The 22,475-nt window shown below is 43.8% G+C and overlaps 1 pseudogene; it reads right to left on the minus strand.

The window, feature by feature from the left end:
* Positions 1 to 6,868: 6,868 nt before the first annotated feature.
* On the minus strand, positions 6,869 to 7,001 carry LOC115935746 (uncharacterized; annotated as a pseudogene).
* Between the last annotated feature and the right edge of the window lie 15,474 nt (positions 7,002 to 22,475).

Genomic DNA, 22,475 nt, shown 5'->3' on the forward strand with positions numbered 1-22,475 from the left:
TTGAGAGACAGGACTCCCAACTGGATGACATTTTTAACATAAAGCAGCTATGGTAGCGTCGCCAAGAGCTTTCTCATCAGGGGGGCCGGCACTCCGCCTTGCTCTCTCCTTCATCCTTCCCCTTCCACCTTCCATTCTATTTCTGCCTCTTTGACCAGCTAAAGTGATAAGTTCTGGTGACTCTCATTCATCACCTACCATTGGCAGACTGGGGTTTCCCTCTAAGGGCAGTGGCTCTTAGGAATGGTCTCGGGGACTCTCCAGAGGCCTCAGGTCAGGTCAATACAATCATTCCCTTGGCTCTTAGCTGGGCTAACTGATAGCCTTGGTGGCCTTTAGCAATGACAGAGGTGTTTTTGTTTGCATGGTCAGACAGCATCTGCCTTGGCAATGCTGAAGCACCTCTGAGCAAACCACTCAGAATGGCCCGATGTGACCTTCCAGAGGGCAGATGCTAAGTCTGCCTTCTCTCTCCACCGTGGTTGATGGAATAAATTAATGGTTGATAGAATTATAGCAGAGTACACATAACTAACTTAATTTTAGCCCCTGACCAGCACAAGAACACAAGAGTCATCTAAGCAAAGTGGTGAGAAGGAAGGAATCCAGGGGCTCTCCAGAAGAGGAAGGGTTTTGTAGTGAGTGGCTAAGGAGTATAAACACTGGACTCTAGACATAGGGTCCGGCTCTACTACTTAGCTATTAATTTGGGCAAAATTACTTATGTTTTCTGAGCCTTATCTGTAAAGCAGAGATAGTATTAGCACCTATCTCATAGGGTTCTTGTGACAATTACATGGGATGAAACCTAAAAAGTCCCCAGCATGAAGACTGGCATATAGTGCAATAAATATGGGCTATTGTTATCACTGGTAACAAAATCATCAGCAACTAGCCAAGTGGGGGAACAGCTTATGTGCATTGGGACCTTTCTGGAGGCAAAGGCTGCAGGAGGCCTTTCCAGAGATTCGAACTGGAGACCCCAGTGGGGCACCCTGCACATGGCAGCAGAGGCCAGTATAGGACAGAGCAGAACCAAGGAGAGCTTGTATTTCCCCACCAATGCCACGCTGTTGCCCAAATCCAGCAAGATTTGGAACTCATTCAAAGGGGAAGAATGAGGGAAGGGGGAATCTTGTAGTTATCTAAGTTTGTAGATGAGAAATGTTCGTACCTGCTACACCTGCAAAAGTTTGTCCTGGCACAGCTGAGACAGAGATGCAGAACTATGTGGCATGTAGGGTGAAGCTACCCACCTCCCCATCCCTGCTGCCCTTCTACCACCATCCTTGCCATTACCCTTCTCTCCTTGAGGAAAGAATGCAAGTCTGGTCAGAAGAATGGCGAGGCACTGCTGGAAAGGTTGGCATTCAGATCCTGGACTAAGTCTCTGGACTTCCTCCTGCTGGGGCTGGAGCTGGAGCCCGGCATGGTGGTGCCTGTGTGATGGCCGGCTGCCTGCTGAGCACAGGGAGCTTGATGAGCAGAGACGCAGAATGGTCCTTGAGCTTGATCCCGGAGAGGCAAGTGGTGTAGGAATGGAAAGGAAGAGCTGGATTCTACAGAAATTCCTGAGAAGTATTGTCAGGGATTCACAGAAGTGGGGGAAAGTTAGAGAGCACTGGGATGTGGTCCTGGATGGCTAGGAGAATCACGATGCCAGAAATTCAGATATCAGGGCCAGACGTGGTGGCTCACCCCCTGCAATCTCAGCACTTTGGAAGGCCGAGGTGGGCAGATCACCTGAGGTCAGGAGTTCGAGACGAGCCTGGCCAAAGTGGCAAAACCCCGTCTCTACTAAAAGCACAAAAGTTAGCTGGGCATAGTGGCGGGTGCCTGTAATCCCAGCTACTCAGGAGGCTGACACAGGAGAATTGCTTGAACCAGGGAGGCGGAGGTTGTGGTGAGCTGAGATGGCGCCATTGCACTCCAGCCTGGGCAACAAGAGAAAAACTCCGTCTCAAAAAAAAAAAAAAAAAATTAAAATAAAAAAATTAAAAATAAAGTGGCAGATGGCAGAGATGAGCTCATTGAAAAAGGAATGTTCTAAAGTTTTACACTTTCTATGTACAGGAACTCAACTTTCTCAGGGGTAGACAGAAGGGTGGAATTTTTCCGCAAAGGTGTTCTGGGTTACAACACAGACCTTTTTAGCCAGAAATTGCTAGAAAGGCAAACACGTTTTGATTAACTCTAGACTGAACATGGCTGTGAGGAAAGGAAGTCAGAGCTCTATTTTTAAGGTAGTTTGATGCAAGGTGAGCTCCTCTTCCCTTGCCACGGTGCAGATTACGTGGTCACGACACACTTCCACCACCTGGTGGCCAAACACTTAAATTTCAAGGCCTGCTCTTTAAGAAGTCCTCAACAATAGGGAGGACCTAATAGTATCTTCTTCTCCTGGCTCCGCAAAAACTTTTGAAACAGCCCTCAGAAGAAAGAAGCTGGAGCTCTGCTCGCTTCTCCAAAGATGGAGTTTGGTTTTGTTCCCCTGGTATAATCAGAAAAGCCAAGGAAGACTTTGAAGTAAACACAGTCCTTCCTCTGAAGTGCCAAGAACCCTAAAATTCTTGCAGTAGTAATTAATTCTATTTCCTTTCTGAGTGTTCTCTTTGAAAATATAGACACCCATTGTGAAGGGTGAGCTGTTAAATCATTAACACTTTAGTGTGAATAACTGTCTCAAGACACTTTCCTTAGGTGGGGCTCATAGCTCCTAGAGGGTCTTAGAGGGGGGTTAAGGAAAGACCCAAAGGGAGGAAGAGAGGGCATCTGATACGGTCCTTCTATTATCCTGGGACCAAGAGGGTCAGGAGGAACCCCTGGTGAGAGCCTTGCCCTGGCTGCATGTGGTAACCTGCTTCACCCCAGCCTGCAAAAGCATTGACAAAACCCTGATGACAAGTTAACCAGAGAAAGCAGTGTGTGCTATGTCTGGGAGGACACGGGAAATGCTAAGAAAGACCGATAATGACAGGGTCCCAAAGAGGAAGCTGGGTCCTCTAGCTGGTGGACACTGTTTTTGTTGTTGTGTGTTTTTTGTTGTTGTTGTTGTTTTTTGAGTGTCACTCTTGTTGCCCAGGCTGGAGGGCAGCGGTATGATCTCGGCTCACTGCAACTTCCACCTCCCAGGGTCAGGCGATCCTCCCACCTCAGCCTCCCGAGTAGCTGGGACTACAGGTGCATGCCACCACACCCGGCTAATTTTTGTATTTTTAGTAGAGATGGGGTTTCACCATTGTTGGCCAGGCTGATCTCGAACTCCTGACCTCAGGTGATCTGCCCACCTTGGCTTTCCAAAGTGCTGGGATTACAGGTGTGAGCCACTGCACCTGGACTGTTGTTTCTTTAAAACAGTGTATAAGGCTTATGGGCCCCATCCTCCCCACAGATAAAAATGGTTTAGTCCTCAACATTTAAAATTGGGAGATTTCACATAAAAACCTGGATTTCTGGCTTTTCCTGTAAAAAGAATAAGGATGAGGATAATGATGATGAGACCAGCATTTTCACATGCTCTTCTAAAGCCGACAGGAAGCTGCTCTGCTGGGAGGGGATGTGCACCTTCCGGTTCTCCACAGTCCCCAGAAGTCCCACTTGCTGCACTTATGTTCCTGGCCTGGCTCCTGAAACCATCTGAGGTTGCGACTCTGCTTTCAAATACTACTAATAATTAAAATGATGATAAAAGTAATGAAAATATCAGTAATGCTATCAGTCATTTTGTCAGAGGCATTTGAACCAGAGCAACTCCATCATTAACAGGGGCTGGGTAAAATAAGACCCACTGGGCTGCATTCCCAGGAGGTTAGGCATTCTAAGTCACAGGATGAGATAGGAGGTCGGCACAAGGTACAAGTCACAAAGACCTTGACGATAGAACAGGTGGTGGTAAAGCAGCCGGCCAAAACCCACCAAAACCAAGATGGCCACAAAAGTGACCTCTGGTCATCTTCACTGCTCATTATATGGTAATTATAATGCATTATCTTGCTGAAAGACACTCCCACCAGCACCATGGCAGTTTACAAATGCCATGGCAATGTCAGGGGGTTACCCCATATGGTTGAAAAGGGGTAGGAATCCTCAGTTCCTAGAATTGCCCACCCCTTTCCCAGGAAACTAATGAATAATCCACCCCTTGTTTAGCATATAATCAAGAAATAACCATAAAAATGGGCAACCAGCGGCCCTCAGGGCCTTTTGCCTATGGAGTAGCCATTCTTTTGTTTCTTTACTTCTCCAATAAATTTGCTTTCACTTTATTCAATGAATTTGCCTCAAATTCTTTCTTTTGCGAGGTCTAAGAACCCTCTCTTGGGGCCTGCATCAGGACCCCTTTCTGGTAACAATTTAATGCTACTTCAAGCCAGACATTGTGCTAGTAATATTACTGACAAATTAACTCTGATTCTCAAAAAACAATGGTGTTTATATTTTCATATTAGCAAGAAGAAAACCAAAGGACAAGGGAATTTCGTAGTCACATGCTCCTTTTTGTATTGGTATTAGAATATTGCCACTGTAGATTTTCTTGGGTGTTTATTATATATTTTGTATTTATTCTCATTTCAATAGAGACACAGCTAAAAATGAATAGCACTACATTCATTTTCAACACAGGCAACAATCTGGCTCAGTTTGTAGCACCAAAATTGCACCCAAGACTGTCCTGCTTGTCCTCATCTCTGTGCAATTCATGATTCTGAGCAACACCGCTCCAATCTCCCCTGTTCTACCCATGAGGTAATTGGCTTTCTGTTTAGCTACATGAGACTTCTTTTCTAGACAAATACTCATGGCTCCCTATTGTTTTGCTAATTAATTAAGACCTATGTTGTATTTCAAATGACCAAGTGCATTTTTGTCAACTGGAAAAAAACAAACAAACAAACAAGAAGGTGTTTTGATTCTTGCCCAGTTATTAACAATTCAAGTCCACATACGCTGCTGCTTCTCTGACTATGAGGAGTGAGCCCTAGGGAGGCATACAGGAAGCCTCCAAGGGTGACTAATGGGCTTTCTTTTGGATACAGAAATAATGCTACTGCTTTCAATTATTTGGAGTTCTTACCTCCCTCCCCAGTAGAGATAGATTTCCATGGTCCTACTACACTGTCCCTTCTGGTACCCTAGATCGGGGTCCCCAATCCCCTGGCCAAGGACCGATACTGTCTGTGGCCTGTTAGGAAGCAGGCCACACAGCAGAAGGTGAGCAGCGGGCAAGCCAGCCTGACCACCTGAGCTCCGCCTCCTGTCAGCTCAGCGGCAGCATTAGATTCTCATAGGAGTGTGAACCCTACTGTGAACTGCACATGTGAGGGATCTAGGTTGCGTGTTCCTTATGAGACTCTAACTAATGCCTGATGATCTGAGGTGGACAGTTTCACCCCAAAAACATCTGCCCCATCCCCCCACTCCTCCACCACCCACTGGTGGAAAAATTGTCTTCCACAAAACCGGTCCCTGGTGCCAAAAAGGTTGGGGACTGCAGCTCTGGGTAACCAAAGGCACGCATTTCCTCCATCCCTATCCTTTCTTTCAAGGAAGAAAGAAATGTGGGAGACAATGGGCCTATTTTCTCATCCCATTAAATTAGTTTGGCAGAAATTAGTTTGATCATATATTGTGTGTTTAATTTAAAAAAATCCCAGTGACACATCTCTTAATGCCCCTGTTGGTGAAGAAAGCAAAATTCTGTACAATATTTGAAGAAGTTTGTTCTGAGCCAAATGTGAGGCCCATGACCCATGACACAGCCTCAGGAGGTCCTGAGAACATGCGTCCAAGGTGGTTGGGTTACAGCTTGATTTTATACATTTTAAGGAGACAGAAGTTACAGGCAAAGACATAAATCAACACATGTGAGGTATACATTGGTTCAGCCCAGAAAGGCAGGACATCTGGAAGCAGGGGATTTCCAGGTCATAGGTGGATTCAAAGATTTTCTGATTGGTGATTGGTTGAAAGAGTTAAGCTTTGCCTGAAGAGCTGAGTCAGCATAAAGCAATGCTTGAGTCAAGATAAGGGGGATTGTGGAACCCCAGGTTTTTGTTATATAAAGTCTCTAAGTCAGCTTCAGAAAGAATAGATGGTATATGTCTCTTACTGGGCCTTGAAAGGTATCAGACTCTCCAAAATAGTCCTGGTAAGGGAAGGAGATTCTCTAGAGAATGCAAATTTTCCCCGCAAGAGATGGCTTTGCGGAGCTATTCCAAAATATGTCAAAGAAATATATTTGGGGGTAAAATACTTTGATTTCCTCTAGGGCCTGTTATCTCTCATGTGATGCTACACCAGCATCAGGTTGGAACTTGGTATCATGTTGCTACAAACAGTCTGTTTTGTCAGTCTTATAATCTCTTTGTGAATGTTCATGCTGGTCAGTCATGTGCCTGAACTCCAAAGGCAGGAGGGTGTAGCAAAGGACATCTGACCTCCCTTCCCATCATGGCCTTAACTAGTTTTTTGAGGGTTTGTTTTGGAGTTTGTTTGTTTGTCTGTTTGTTTGTTTGTTTTTTTGAGACAGAGTCTCACTCTGTCCCCCAGGCTGGAGTGCAGTGGTGCAATCTCAGCTCGCTGTAACCTCTGCCTCCCGAGCTGAAGCGATTCTCCCACCTCAGCCTCCCGAATAGCTGGGACTACAGGTGTGAGGCACATGCTAAACTAATTTTTGTATTTTTAGTAGAGACGGGGTTTCATCATGTTGGCCAGGCTGGTCTCGAACTCCTGACCTCAAGTGATCCACCCGCCTCAGCCTCCCAAAGTGCTGGGATTACAGGCGTGAGCCACTGCACCCGAGTTGTTTTTGTTGTTGTTGTTGTTGTTGTTGTTGTTTAATATATATTTTTTTACTAACAAAGTTCAGTCTCTGGAGAGACGGTCAAAAATTGCCAATGCTGACTATATTTCAACTCATCGTGGCAGGGTACTGAGAAGAGTTTTCCATTAGCAATAATCACACCTCAGGTAAACCTCATTGGCTGCCATTGCACAAAGTTTCCTCGGGTTTTCTTTGGGATCCTCTTGGCCAAGGGGGGATCCATTCAGTGGTTGGGGGTGCTTAGAATTTTATTTTTGGTTTACTCCCACAAACTTTGTAACATTCCTTCTTTCCTTCCCCTCTGTTTATTTATTTCAGTAATTTTCTTTTTTTCTCTCTCTCTCCTTTTCTTTTTTTAGACAGAGTCTCACTCTGTCATCCAGGCTGGAGTCCAGTGGCATGATCTCGGCTCACTGCAACCTCTGCCTCCCGGGTTCAAGTGATTTTCATGCCTCAGCCTCCCGAGTAGCTGGGATTACAAGCATGCGCCACCACGCCCAGCTACTTTTTTGTATTTTTTAGTAGGGTTGGGGTTTTGGTATGTTGGCCAGGCTGATCTTGAACTCCTGGCCTCAAGTGATCCTTTTGCCTTGGCCTTCCAAAGTCCTAGTAATTCTCTTTTTATCAGTTTTAATTCTCATTGAAGTTATCTATAATCATAAGAGTCAAATCCAAGGCTTGTTACAAAAATTAGCAGATCTCTCTCACTCCATTTCCTGATCTCTAAACAGAACCACTTTCAAATCTCTAGATAATTTTATACCATATTCTATAATTTTTCAGTTTCGGGTGTATGTTGTCAACTTCTTGCGATGGAAAATAAGGCCTTAACTTTCACTCTCGCTCTCTCTCTCGCTCTCTTTATTGCTCTCTCTCACATACACACATTCACACTTTCTGACTTCCTGTCTTCCTGAAACAATTACATAAGCTTTGGTTAGACACATATTCAGTGTTGTATTGGTCAAGTCTAATCAGGAGTTAGAAACCACAGAGTAATTGGTACATAGAAAGTTTAATATAAAGAGTTATTAACTACAGTATAGGATTATCTATCAAGGGGGAAAGAGAACTGTAAAGAATGCCTAGAGGTGGGCAAGTGTGGGAGACCAGAGTACCCCTCCCCAAAGTACAAGGGATTATCAAGCTTAAGACACTTAAGAAGAAACAAATGCACCAGAGCGCTCTGCCCTCTGTTGGGGCTTGGAAAACAATGCCCTGCAGTACGGCACTTTGGCGGGTTGAGCACTTTGATCTCAAGGAGACTGGAAGGCTCCAGAAGCAAGTTCTCTCTGATCTTTTCTGTTCTATCTCTCCTGCCTCTTTTTTCCCCCAAAGCAAGTCATGGACACCAGAATTCCACTTCCCCAAGGCTGGTTATTAGAAACTGATCCCCTCTTCTCCAAAGCAAGACTTAAAACGAGACATATCATTCTCATCTTCCCCATCTTTCTGTGTAGAAGCTGGCCATAAAGACATTCTCCGGCCTGCCTTGCCAAATAGTTGGTCATAAGACTCCCATTCCAGAGGGGTCCTGCCCTATCCCCCGAGCAAGGAATGCTGCACAGAGAAGCCAAGAAGAATCTGAACATACAGGCTTTGCCGGGTCTCCCCACTCAATCCATTATCATTGGATCATATTGTTGTTGTCCAGTCACATTTCTACATGCCTGTCCATTTTTTATTTGACTTAAGCATAAAAATAGACAATTTTCCCTGGGTCTTTAGGACTTTATTTCTGAAGTTTCCCGTGTCATGTAAAACTTTGATTAAATAAGTTGTGTTATGCTTTTCTCCTGTGAACCCGTCTTTGTTATAGGAGTTGTCGGCCATGACCCTTATGATGGGTGAGGAAAGGGATCACACCTTTTCTGCCCCTGCATTCTCCTCTATTTGCCTAAAAGAAGAATATAGATCTATAAAGAAAAAGGGCATCTGTATGAGTCAGGGTTCTCCAGGAGGACAGAACTAATAGGATATATGTGTATATAAAAGAGAGTTTACTAGGGAGGATTGGCTCACACAATTACAAGGCAAAGTCCTACAAGAGGCCGTTTGCAAGCTGGGGAGAAGGAAAAGCCGGTAGTGGCTCAGTCCAAGTCCGAAAGCCTCAGAACCAGGGAAGCCGACAGTGCAGCCTTCAGTCTGCGGTTGAAGGTCCGGGAGACCCTGGGAAGCTGCTGGTGCAAGTCCCAGAGTCCAAAGGCCAAAGAATCTGGCGTCTGATATCCAAGGGCAGGAGGAGCAGAAGCAAGCACCCAATGTGGGAAGAAGAAAGAGAGCCAGAGGACTCAGCAAGCAAAGTTACCCCACCTTCTTCACCTGCTTTGTTCTGGCTGTGCTGGCTGCCATTGGATGGTGTCCACCCACACTGAGGGTGAGTCTTCCTCTCCCAGTCCACTGACTCACATGTCAATCTCCCCAGCACCCTCACAGACACACCAGAAACGATACCAGCCACCTAGCATTCCCCAATCCAGTCAAGTTGGCACCTAATATTAACCATCACAGTATCCTGCCTTGCTCTCTGAAGGTTACCAGTGGGCCAGATGTGGTGGCTCATGCCTGGAATCACAGCACTTTGGGAGGCTGAGGCTGGTGGATCACCTGAGGTCAGGAATTTGAGATCAGCCTGGTCAACTTGGTGAAACCCTGTTTCTACTAAAAATATACACACACACACAAATTAGCCCAGCATGGTGGCGGGCACCTGTAGTCCCAGCCACTTGGGAGGCTGAGGCAGGAGAATTGCTTGAGCCCAGGAGGCAGAGGTTGTAGTGAGCCGAGATCGTGCCACTGCACTCCACTTGCACTCCAGCCTGGGTGACAGAGCGAGACTCCATCTCAAAAAAATAAAAATAAATAAATAAAGGGGCTGGGGGCAGTGGCTCATGCCTGTAATCCTAGCACGTTGGGAGGCCAAGGTGGGCAGATCACTTGAAGTCAGGAGTTCAAAACCAGCCTGGCCAATATAGTGAAATCTCATCTCTACTAAAATCACAAAAATTAGCCAGGTGTGGTGGTGGACGCCTGTAATCCCAGCTACTTGGGAGGCTGAGGCAGGAGAATCACTTGAACCGGGAGGCGGAGTTTGCAGTGAGCTGAGATCGCACCACTGCACTCCAGCCTGGGCTACTGAGTGAGACTCCGTCTCAAAAATAAATAAATAAATAAATAAATAAATAAAACAAATAAATAAAAATAAAGGTTACCACTGAAGAAAGCTTTAAACCGTCTCGGCCTGGAGATGAAGCCAGAGGAATTTATATGAACAAGCTTTACCAACCAGCCTTTATCTGCCAGTTCTTTGCCTTTCCTCAAGTTTGCTGCCTGTAGAAACTCAAAATCCTTTTCCTTTGTCCTGTCACTTCTCTAAAAGTGTACTGTTCTTTGTTAAAGATGCTAGCTAAGCTGGAATTCCAAGCCACCACTTTGAGAACTACTCATTCTCTGTGTATCTCCCATGTATTATGAAGTATATATGTGAATAAATTTGTTTGCTTTTCTTTTGTTAATTTGCCTTTTGTAACAGAAGTCTGTTTCTACTACAAACCTCTGGAGGTTCTTTTCCCCCACACAAGGATACTCATGGGAGGAACGTCCCTCCCTGAGGCTGAGATGGCACAGAAGTTTTCTGGGTTGCTCCATGCCAGAGCTAGGTCACAGCCACTGGACAAGAAGAAAACACCACTCTGAGGTAGAGATGTATAGAAAACCATGGCCAGGATTGGCAAGCAGAAAACACCTCTCTGGAGGGCTGGCAGGCCAAGGCTGGGAAGCCAACTGAGGCACCCGCATGATTCACTGGGGATCATTCCTGGGAAGGCTGCGGGAACCCTGTGGGAAGTTATCCATCTGGTGCTGCTGGATCCTAATGGAGCTGTCACTGGATCTTTGGTTGCCGCATTGGGGGGTGTGGGGAGAGGATTGAAAAGCAGCAAAACCTGGATGGTGGAAGCAACCGCCTTCCTCCTTCAGCGTCCCTCCAACGCCCTCTACTGACGATGCTTTTAACATCATGCCAGCTGCAAAGGAGAAATAGTCAAAGGACCCCGAATTTCACAGGTCAGATGGTGCAGTGTGAATCCGGAGAGGCAGTAAATTGATAACTGGCATCAGTGTTTACCTTTTATGAATCTATTAATGTTATTGACAGCTGAGTCATGTAACATATTACGATTACTTCTCCTTCCCTACTTTTTTGTTTTTTCTCGGATTAATCATTGGTTTTGTTGTTTTTGTTTATTTAATTATCACCAATCCCCAAACTCTCCCTAGTTATGTAAATCTCCTCTCCCACAGGGGAACAATAGTCTCAGTCCTCATTCTGGCAACATTTGGGTACTGGACCATGAGGCAGGTGAGGGACACATGGCAGCGGAGACCATCGTCATTATTTGAGGAAGTTTATGCATCTTCAGCAGGATCCCCCACTGTGGTCTTGTGACCAATTCACAGAGGCCACTGGCTTGGGGTCTTTCTTCTACCCTCTCCTTTCATCTCCTTAAGGGTGTTCTTACACGTGTTCTGCCCACTCTTTCATCAACTCACTCCTCTCCTGGCTTCTCACATTACATTTATTTATTTATTTATTTATTTATTTATTTATTTATTTATTTTTTGAGATGGAGTCTTGCTCTGTCACCCAGACTGGAGTGGAGTGGCGCGATTTTGGCTCACTGCAACCTCCGTCTCCCAGGTTCAAGCGATTCTTCTGCCTCGGCCTCCCCAGTAGCTGGGACTACAGGTGTGTGCCACCATTCCCAGCTGATTTGTGTGTGTGTGTGTATATATATATATATATATAGAGAGAGAGAGAGAGAGAGAGAGAGAGACAGAGACAGAGACAGAGACAGAGAGTATGTGTGTGTGTGTATTTTCACCATGCTGGCCAGGCTGGTCTCGAACTCCTGACCTCAGGTGATCTGCCTGTCTCAGCCTCCCAAAGTGCTGGGATTACAAGTGTGAGCCACCGCACCTGAAGCATAAGTTTTTTAAAATTCAACTATCTAAATAGGTTTATTCCATGGGTAGAATATTTTTCCCCATTTGTTTTGAAGATCAAATAACTTTAGGATTCAAAATAATGTGAAAGTCTTAGTACACACTCGGATGAGTTGATCTTAAACTGCTATTCATGGAAAGCTTTTCAAGCCTGAAATATTAAGGAAACTCACTGTTTCCTTAAAAAAAAACAGCTGGCTTTAATTGTTGGTCTTTACTGAATGAATGGATTTTCCAGATAGACAAAAAATAGTTTTCTATAACTAGCACAGAAAGGGAAGAAATAAAGTGAATTACAACAGGCCAGCATTCAGATGATGGCAAATCCAGGGCTCTAGTCTTTGGTTAGAGGCTTAAGTGCTTAGAACCTATTAGAAGTTGTATTTGAAGAATAAAATGGTAACCAAAATAGTTTAAGTGGGTAAAAAAGGAGTCAGACCTCATCTGAAATTGGATTTCAGAATGGTTAAATTTGGATGTAAAATAAAACAAATATACGAGAATTTAAGAAGTATATGTACATATTTATAAATCTTAGATGAGGGAAGTCTTACTAAGCTAAACATATTGAAGCCAAAAAGGCATCAAAAGATTGACATAGCCTGGGCAACGTGGCAAGACCCTGTCTACAAAAAAAAAAATTAAAAAATTAGCTGGGCGTGGCAGCCTGTGTCTGTGGTCCCAGCTACTCAGGAGACTAAAGCAGGAGGATTGCTGGAGTCCGGGAGGTTGAGGTTGCAGTGAGCCATGATCTCACTACTGCACTTCAGGCTGGGTGACAGAGTTAGACCCTGTTTCAGAGAATAAATGAATTAAAACAAAAGATTGACAGATTTGAGCACACAAACATCCAACATCTTCCATAAAACCCGTTTATGGACTAAATGTTTATGTTCCCACAAAATTCACATGTTGAAGGCTTTACCCACAATGTGATGGTATTTGGAGTTGGGTCCTTTGGTAGGTAATTAGGGTTACATGAGGTCATGAGGGTGGGGCCCTCATAATAGGATTAGTGTCTTTATAACCAGAGATACCAGAAGGCTCTTTCTCTCTCTCTCTGTCTCTCTCTCTCTCGCATGTGAGGACACAGTGAGAAGGCAGCTATCTTCAAGCCAGAAAGAGAGCCCTCACTAGAAACTAACAATACTTGCATGCTAATCTCAGATTTCCAGCCTCCAAGGCTGTGAGAAAATAAATTTCTGTTGTGTGAGCCATCCAGTCTACAGTATTTTATTATGGCAGCTGGAACAGAGTAGTACATAGTAGGCTAAGGAAAGTTTAAAAACTAGAAGTGTGGAAAAAAGTATTTGCAACTTATGTAATTGGCTATATGTTTACAACTCCAAAATATGTAAAAATTTAAAAACAAATCAGCTAGAAAAATACAAATATCCCAATAGAAAAATGAGCAAAGGACACAGAGAGATCATTTATGAAATAACTACAAATTAACAACAAACAAAAGAAAATGTGTTCTATATCATTACTGTGATGGCAGGAATAGCCCTTGAAAGATGCTCATATCCTAATCTCCAAAACTGTGAATATGTTACCTTACATGGCAAAGGAACTTTGCAGGTGTGATTAAGTTAAGGATTTTGAGATGAGAGGATTACCTTAGATTGTCTGGGTCGGCCCAGTGTAATCACAAGGGTCCTTATAAGTGAAACAGAAAGTCAGGAGAGTCCAAGTCAAAGAAAGAGATGTGATGAAGGAAGCAGAGATTGGAGTGCTGTGCTCTGAAGACGGAGAAAGGGGCCACAAGCCAAGGAATGCTGGTAGCCTCTAGAAGCTGGAAAAGGCAGGGGAAATGAATTCTCCTCCAGAGCTTCTAGAAAGGAATACAGCCCTGCCACGTGTTGACTTCAGCCCTGTAAGACTCATTTTGGACTTCTGACCTCCAGATCTATAAGATAATAAATTTGTGTTGTTTTAAGTCATTAACTTTGTGGTAGTTTGTACAGCAGCAATAGGATACTAATACAATCACTAGTCAAGGACGTCTAAATTAAAGGAATGATATGCATGCTTTTAAATCAGTATAAATGAAAACTATTGGTGTGGCAGAATATAGGCACATATACTTTTGATACATATAATTTAATAATGTAAATAAGTATGCCCTTTCTTGGCGAGCAATGGTGTTTATCAACCTGTATCAGATCTTTAAATGGGCATCTTTTACCTAACAACTTTTTCTTTGACTACATTCTAAGCACCCAATTTCCATTGCATTTAGTAGTGAAACTCTTCCTTCACACAAAATCGAGCAGAGGGAAGTGCATCTACAATTGCCAAAGCAGTGTTAGGGGATGCAGCCCTGAAGCCTGGCAGAAGTCAGGCAGAAGAAGCCTGAAGCCACCTCACCCCTGCTGAAGTCCCTCAGGCATTTCCAGGGCTCCATGGAACACACTTGGAGAATCACTGTCTTGGGGGAATAACTGGACAAGCAAACAAAAACTCCATGCAAGGATGTTTATCACAACATTGTTTCCATTGCAAAAAAATTAGAAATCACCTATATGCCTCCCAAGAAAAGTGACTTGTTAGGAAAAAATGCTCAGTATCACTAATCATCAGGAAATACAAAACTACAATGGGATATCACCTTACCCCTTTTAAAATGGCTATTATTGAAAAGATGAAAGATCAAAACTGTTAGACTAGGATATGGAGAAAAGGGAACCCTTCTACACTATTGGTGGGAATGTAAATTGCCACTGTGGAATTGTCACTATGGAAAATAGTATGGAGGTTCCTCAAAAATTAAAAATAGAACTACCATATGATCCAGCAATCCCACTACTGGGTATAGATCCAAAAGAAAAAATGAGTATGTCAAAGACATATCTGCACTCCCATCTTTGTCGCAGCACTATTCACAATAACCAAGATACAGAGTCAACTTAAGTATCCCTCCACAGATGAATGAAGAAACAAACACAGATATGCAGACACGCACACACACACACACACACACACACCACACAATGTAATACTAATCAGTTTTTAAAAGGAAGGACATTTCTTTTTTGACAACATGGATGAACCTGAAGGATGTGCTAAGTGAAAAAAAGCCAGGCACAGAAAAATAAATATCTCATGATCTCACCTACATGGTGGAATCTAAAAAAGTGGCACTCGTTGAAGCTGAGAGTGGAATGGTGGTTTCCAGGGGCTGTGGGGTGGGGAATGGGGAGGTGTTGGTGAAAGGGTCCAAAGTTTCGGTTAAGAGAAATAAGTTTAAGGGATCTATTGCATAATGTGATGACTACAGTTAATAATGTATACTTGAAAGTTGCTAAGAGATTTTTATGATCTCAAAACAAAAAATGGTAAGTATGTGAGGTGATGAATATGTCAATTAGCTTAATTTAATAATTTCACGAAGTATATATATATCAAAGCATCACATTGTACCAAAAATATATACAATTATTTATTTTTATTTTATATTATTTATTTATTCTTTGAGACGAAGTCTCATTCTCTCCCCCAGACTGGAATGCAGTGGTGCGATCTCAGCTCACTGCAACCTCCACCTCCCAGATTCAAGCGATTCTCCTGCCTCAGCCTCCCAAGTAGTTGGGATTAAAAGCGCCTGCCACCATGCCGGGCTAATTTTTATATTTTTAGTAGAGACAGGATTTCGCCATGTTGGCAAGCTGGTCTCGAACTCCTGACCTCAGGTGATCCGTTTGCCTCGGCCTCCCAAAGTGCTCGGATTACAGGTGCCAGCAACCGCACCTGGTCAATATATACAATTTTTATTTGTCAACTATATGTTAATAAAAAAGTTTAAAAAGTGACTTGTGGCCAGGCACGGTGGCTCATGCCTATAATCCCAGCACTTCGGGAGGCTGAGGTGGGTGGATCACCTGAGGTCAGGAGTTTCAGACCAGCCTGCCCAACCAACATGGTGAAACTCTGTCTCTACTAAAAATACAAAAATTAGCCAGGGGTGTTGGCAGATGCCTATAATCCCAGCTACTAGGGAGGTTGAGGCAGGAGAATTGCTTGAACCCAGGAGGTGGAGGTTGCAGTGAGCCAAGATTGCACCATTGCATTCCAGCCTGGGCAACAAGAGTGAAACTCCATCTAAAAAAAAATTAAGTGACTTGTTATGATTTGTTCATAAAATAGAATACTATGCAGCCATTAAAAATGATGAAAAACATCTATATTGACATAGGAAGAGTTATGCAATTTATTGGGAGGGAAAATGTATTATAAAACATGTTGGCATGGTAGGATTCATTTCTGAAATATACATACAAATGTGTATAAATTATAAAGACATATAAAGAGATATGCATTGAAACATTAACAGTAATCATCTCTAGGTGGTGGAATTAAGTTGAGCTTTACTTTTTTTTTTTTTTTTTGAGACAAAGTCTTGCTGTGTCACCCAGGCTGGAGTGCAGTGGCACCATCTCAGCTCACTGCAACCTCTGCCTCTCGGGTTCAAGCGATTCTCCTGCCTCAGCCTCCTGAGTAGCTGGGACTACAGGTGCATGCCACCACACCTGGCTAATTTTTTGTATTTTTAGTAGAGATGGGGTTTCACCGTGTTAGCCAGGATGGTCTCGATCTCTTGACCTCGTGATCCGCCTGCCTCGGCCGCCTAAAGTGCTGGGATTACAGGCGTGAGGCACCGTGCCTGGCCTTTACTTTCTACTTAACTTCTTCGTGTATTTTCTATATTTTAAAAAAAGTCTATATTGTATATTCAGAAAAAAAGCTGGTTATACCATGAATAATGAATGAACAAAAAAGGAATAAATGGCATGTGTGTGTGTGTGTGTGTGTGCACGTGCACGCACACAAGTGCATACATGTAAGAGAGGGAGAAAGAAAGAACAGAAAGGAACTCAGAAATTTATCTTCATGAGCTTAGGTAGCTAATGGAGTGAGATATAAACATATTTTATGTGACAAGGTGTGAGCAAAGCATTAATGTTGGATATCTTCCATTTACCCCTCTAGCTCCACTTTCTCCCCTTCACTTCTGCTCTGCTCTTGGTGAGGCTGGCCCATGGGGACACCATTGACATCTCCCTTGCCTCTTGGCTTCTCGTTGGGTTTCCCATGGAGATGCACCAGGAGAGATTAGAGGGTGGGGATGGGATATACTCCCCAAGCTCCCTCCCCATGTCAATGCCAAGGGTGTGCTTTGGGCTGCACGTGACATCCTTCTAGCAAAGTCCACAGCTCCTATCTGGAGGACCTGTCCCTGAAGCATCCTCTCTGGGTTCCCCCCTCTCCCTTTTCAGGTCTAATGGTGAAGTTTCTTGCTTTGGTTAACCTCAGTGCACAGCATGATCCCTTGATAGTTTAGGTAATGCCTACCTATTGTAAATTACCCATCTTGAGCCTGTCATCTGTTTTCAGCTGGAATACTTACTATTAGGTTGATGCAAAAGTAATTGTGGTTTTTGCCATTGAAAGTAATGACAAAACCCACAATTATTTTGGCACTAGCCTAATAATACACAAGGGGTGTGTGTGTGTGTATGTGTGTGTGTGTGTGTGTAAACAACTATAAAGGTGGATGGTTTTCTTCAAATATCTTACAGTCTTTTTTTTTTTTTTTTTAAGATGGAGTCTCACTCTGTTACCAGGCTGGAGTGCAATGGCGTGATCTCAGCTCACTGCAACCTCCATCTCCCAGGTTCAACCAATTCTCCTGCCTCAGCCTCCCGAGTAGCTGGGATTACAGGCACCCGCCACCAAGCCCAGCTAATTTTTTTTATTTTTAGTAAAGATGCGGTTTCACCATGTTGGCCAGGATGGTCTCAATCTCCTGACCTTGTTATCCGCCCGCCTCAGCCTCCCCAAGTGCTGGGATTACAGGCATGAGCCACCATGTCCAGCCGTATCTTACAATCTCATTTAAATGTCCCATTTTTCTCCCATGAGTACATGCCAGGTATGTATCATACATCTCAGTCCACAAAAACAGGCGCTAAAGAAATAACATTTTCATCATTTTATGTAGCTCACTATTCCACTGGGGTGGCAAAACGCAGGGTCACTCGGTTTGGGATTTACTCCTCCACTCACTTTCCCCCAGTTTTGGGACTAAGAAATGGGAAGCCTACCTGGTGACGAGGCACGGCTGATGGGATGTCATGTCATCTGGTTAGGCAGGCAACTGCCAGGGCACCCCATGCTCAACCCTGTGCTCAGTGAGCAATTCAAGGGCTTGTGATTCCTTCTCCCGCTACTATGCTACCCATGGGCACTCAGGGATGGCTCTGCTGCTGCTGTGTGATTCTTCGGTGTAGCAAGCTCCGGGAGGCTGCCTAAGCCCCATCTGGCAGGTGATATGATACAGCCGCTTCTTCATTAGGGTCTTGCAACTTCCTCAGGGATCTACAGGAAAACACAAATTTCATCGCTGCTCACACCCTCATGTTTCACACCCTACGGCATCTTATGGTCTTCCCAGGGCTCAGCTTGTGGTATGGGGACAAGACCACTTTCTCTGGAACCCACCAATGCCCACACTAAATTGTTGCCCTTGAAGCTGTCATTGTTTTCCCCCTACCCAGGAAAATTTATTTTTCAGACTGTGTTTGGGGAAGCTTTCTCATTATGTATTCTCCTGAATATTTGGTTTAGATAGTTAAAAGATGTAAAAATGTTCCCTAAATCGATATATTCATTCACGCATTCACCAATGTATTGAAAATCCCAGCATGTTTTTTGGGAACATTCATAAGCTGATTCTAAAATGTATATAGAAATGTAAGAGGCCAACAATGCTACAGACACTATTAAAGAAGAAGCAAGTTGGAAGACAATCTATCAGATAAAAACATTTATTATAAAGCTACAATAATTAAGACAGAATAGTAATGGTACAAGAATAGGCAAGTAGACCAATGGAACAAAATAGTCAAAGAAGAGACCCACACATTAATGGACACTTGATTTATGACGAAAGTGGCATGCTGAGCTGTAGGAGAAAGGACAATCTTCTTAATAAGTGCTTCTGGGTCAACGGGATATCCATAAACATACACCAATTTCAGGTGGACTACAGATCTAAATGTGAAAGGCCAAAGAATAAGTTTCTTGATATCACAACAGAGAATCCTAATGACCATAAATTAACTCTTTTAAAAATTTGAGACAGTCGGCCGGGCGCAGTGGCTCACGCCTGTAATCCCAGCACTTTGGGAGGCCAAGGCGGGTGGATCACCTGAGGTCAGGAGTTCAAGACCAGCCTGGCCAACATGGTGAAACCCCGTCTCTACTAAAAATACAAAAATTAGCCAGGCATGGTGGCGGGTGCCTGTCATCCCAGCTACTCGGGAGGCTGAGGCAGGAGAATTGCTTGAACCTGGGTGGTGGAGGTTGCAGTGAGCTCAGATGGTGCCACTGCACTTCAGCCTGGGCGACAGAGCGAGACTTTGCCTCAAAAAAAAAAAAAAAAATTTGAGGCAGTCTTGTTCTGTCATGCATGGCTCGCTGCAGCCTCAACCTTCCATGCTCAAGTGATCTTCCCATCTCAGCCTCCTGAGTAGCTGGGATTACAGGTGTGTGTCACCACATCCAGCTAATTTTTTTTAAGTTTTTTGTGGAGACTGGTCTCACTATGTTGCCCAAGTTGATCTCCAACTCTTGGGCTCAAGTGATCCTCCCAACTCAGACTCCCAAGGTGCTGGGATTATAGGTGTGAGCCACCAGGCCCAGCAAAATTAAGCAATTTTTAATTGGGCTGCTTTAAAATTAGCAAGTTTTTTTTTTTAATCATGAAAAGATACCACTGAAAGACTGAAAAAGCAAGAATGAGAAAAAATATTTGTAGCACATAAGAAGGACTCATATCTAGAATATATAAAGAATTTCTACAGAGCGATTAGAACACAACAGCCAGTCCAACAGAAAAACAGGCAGGAAATTTGACAAGCCATCTTACAAGAGAAGATATCCAAATACTTGGAAAGCAAGAGAAAAGGTGCTTGGCCAGGTACAGTAGCTCACACCTGTTATCACAGCACTTTGGAAGGCTGAGGCAGGAGGATCGCTTGAGCCCAGGAAGTCAAGGCTGCAGTGAGCTATGATCATGCCACTGCACTCCAGCCTGGTGACAGAGCAAGACTTTGTCTCTACATACAAAAAAGAAAAGAAAAGAAAAGGTGCTCAATCTCATTATACCTGGAAAATGCAACTAAAACTACAACACAGGCCAGGCATGGTGGCTCACACCTGTAATCCCAGCACTTTGGGAGGCTGAGGTGGGCAGATCACCTGAGGTCAGGAGTTCGAGACCAGCCTGGTCAATATGGTGAAACCCTGTCTCTACTAAAGATACAAAAATTAGCCAGGCATGGTGGCGCATGCCTGTAATACCAGCTACTCGGGAGACTGAGGCAGGAGAACTGCTTGAACCCAGGAGGGGGAGTTTGCAGTGAGCCGAGATCGTGCCACTGCACTCCAGCTTGGGCAACAGAGCAAGACCCAGTCTCAAAATAAATAAATAAATAAATAAATAAATAAATAAATAAGATTGCAAGTACTATGTGTTGGTGGGATGTAGAACAACTGCAGCCCTCACACTCTGCTGGTGAACGTGTAAATTAGCATAGCCTCTTTGGAAAAGAGTTGGTCAGAATCAACTAAAGCTGAGCAAACATCCTGTCACCCAGCAATTCCATCCCTAGTTATATCCTCTAAGAAATGAATACATATGTACAAAAGACAGAGCTTCATGACAACATTATTCTTAATGGCTGCAAACTAGAAACAACTCAAATGGCTATCAAGAGTTGAATAGATGAATTAATGCATTGTATAGTCACATAAAGGAATTTTATACACCAGTGAAAATGAACTATTGTCACATGCAACAACATGGATGAATCTATAGATATAATGTGAAGCAAAAGAAGACAAGCACAATGGGATACATATTGGATAACAAAACAATAAGAACTCGGCCAGGCATGGTGGCTCACGCCAGTAATCCCAGCACTTTGGGAGGCCGAGGCGGCCAGATTGCTTGAGATCAGGAGTTCAAAACTGGCTTGGATAACATGGCAAAACCCCATGTCAAAAAATACAAGAATCAGCCAGGTCTGGTGGCATGCGCCTGTAGTCCCAGCTACCCTGGAGGCTGAAGTGGGAGGATTGCTTGAGCCTGGGAGGTTGAGGTTGCAGTAAGCTGTGATTGCACCACTGCACTCCAGCCTGGACAACAGAGTGAGACCCTGTCTCAAAAAAAAGAGGAGAAGGAGAAGAAGAAGAACTACTCCCCTGCAGCACGGGAAGTCAGGATAGTGCTAGGTGCTAGGCAGGGAGAGAAGGAGGGGAGTGATTGGATGAGGAGTGGGAGGGTTGTAATGTCCAAAACTCACTGCTGGTGACACAGGTGGGCTTAGTTTGTGATGACCTCACACTTAACCACTTGTAATACGATTTCTGCACTTCTCTGAAGCTATGTTATATACTTTAAAAAGAGTCTATTTACAAAAAATATACGTTTGGTTTATGTTGTAAGTCCTTTATGTTCCCTGAAGGATCAAGCTTTTGGAAACTCAAAAGCCAGGGTGGCACTCCCTTTTCCCTGCCACTTTTTTCTCCTCTGAAGTCATGAACCCCAAACAGCTTCCCTGACAGATGGGGTGGGGGGAGGCAAATAGAAAAGAAGATAGCAACGTGAGTGAGGAAATGCAGCGGGGGGCTCTCTGGTTAATTTTTAAAGGCTATTCTCCTATTCGATCAACATATGTTCACCTGTAGGACCAGTTTGTAATAATTATGAAATTGGAGGGGAAAATTGTAAATTTTTTTACATTAAAAAAGTTCTGAATCATGCATGACAGGTGAATGTGTAGAAGAGGTGTTTTTGTTTGTTTGTTTGGTTGGTTGGTTGTTTTGTTGGTTTTTGAGACAGGGTCTTATTTTGTCACCCTGGAGTGCAGGGGTGCCATTACAACTCACTGCTGCCTTGACCTCCTGGGTTCAAGGGATCCTCCTGCCACAGTGTACCAAGTAGCTGAAACTACAGGTGCATGCCACCACACCTGGCTATTAAAAATGTTTTTTTTAGTAGCGACTAGGTCTCATTATGTTGTCCAGGCTAGTCTCAAATTCCTGCGCTCAAGGGATCTGCCCACTTCAGCCTCCTGAAGTGCTGAGATTACAGGCATGAGCCGCCGCACCTGGTCAAAAAGTTTTTAATAGAGTCATTATATTCTAATTTTCTCTCACACATGCTATATGTAATTGTGTGCATTTAAAACTTTGGAGGAAAACAGTTTTAAGGTAGGTTTATGGTTCTTTTTATTAAAGATAATGCCGTACTCCTAAAAATGAAAAACCTGTCCATTTTTCTTTCAAAGTAATTTACCCAAAGCCTCCCAATTTGGGTAGGTACAAAAGTTTCACAATTTAGAACTTTTAAAAAGTCGTTTATTTGGCGTGGATGGGCCAGGACTGCAGGTATAATTTCTTGCCACTAGATGTCTCTGAGTTTTAAAGCAGCAGACTCGTGGGTTTTTGTCTATTTATACATACAGATCACCTACCTCCCTGTTAACAGAGTTTCATAATCCTCTTATGTAACGCTGGGTTGTCAGCTACAGTTAATCATCAGTTGGGAGATGGGCAGGCAGGGACCCCAAGGACTTCATGT

This window comes from Gorilla gorilla, chromosome 7, assembly GCF_029281585.2.
Source record: "Gorilla gorilla gorilla isolate KB3781 chromosome 7, NHGRI_mGorGor1-v2.1_pri, whole genome shotgun sequence".
In the NCBI taxonomy this organism is placed as follows: domain Eukaryota; kingdom Metazoa; phylum Chordata; class Mammalia; order Primates; family Hominidae; genus Gorilla; species Gorilla gorilla.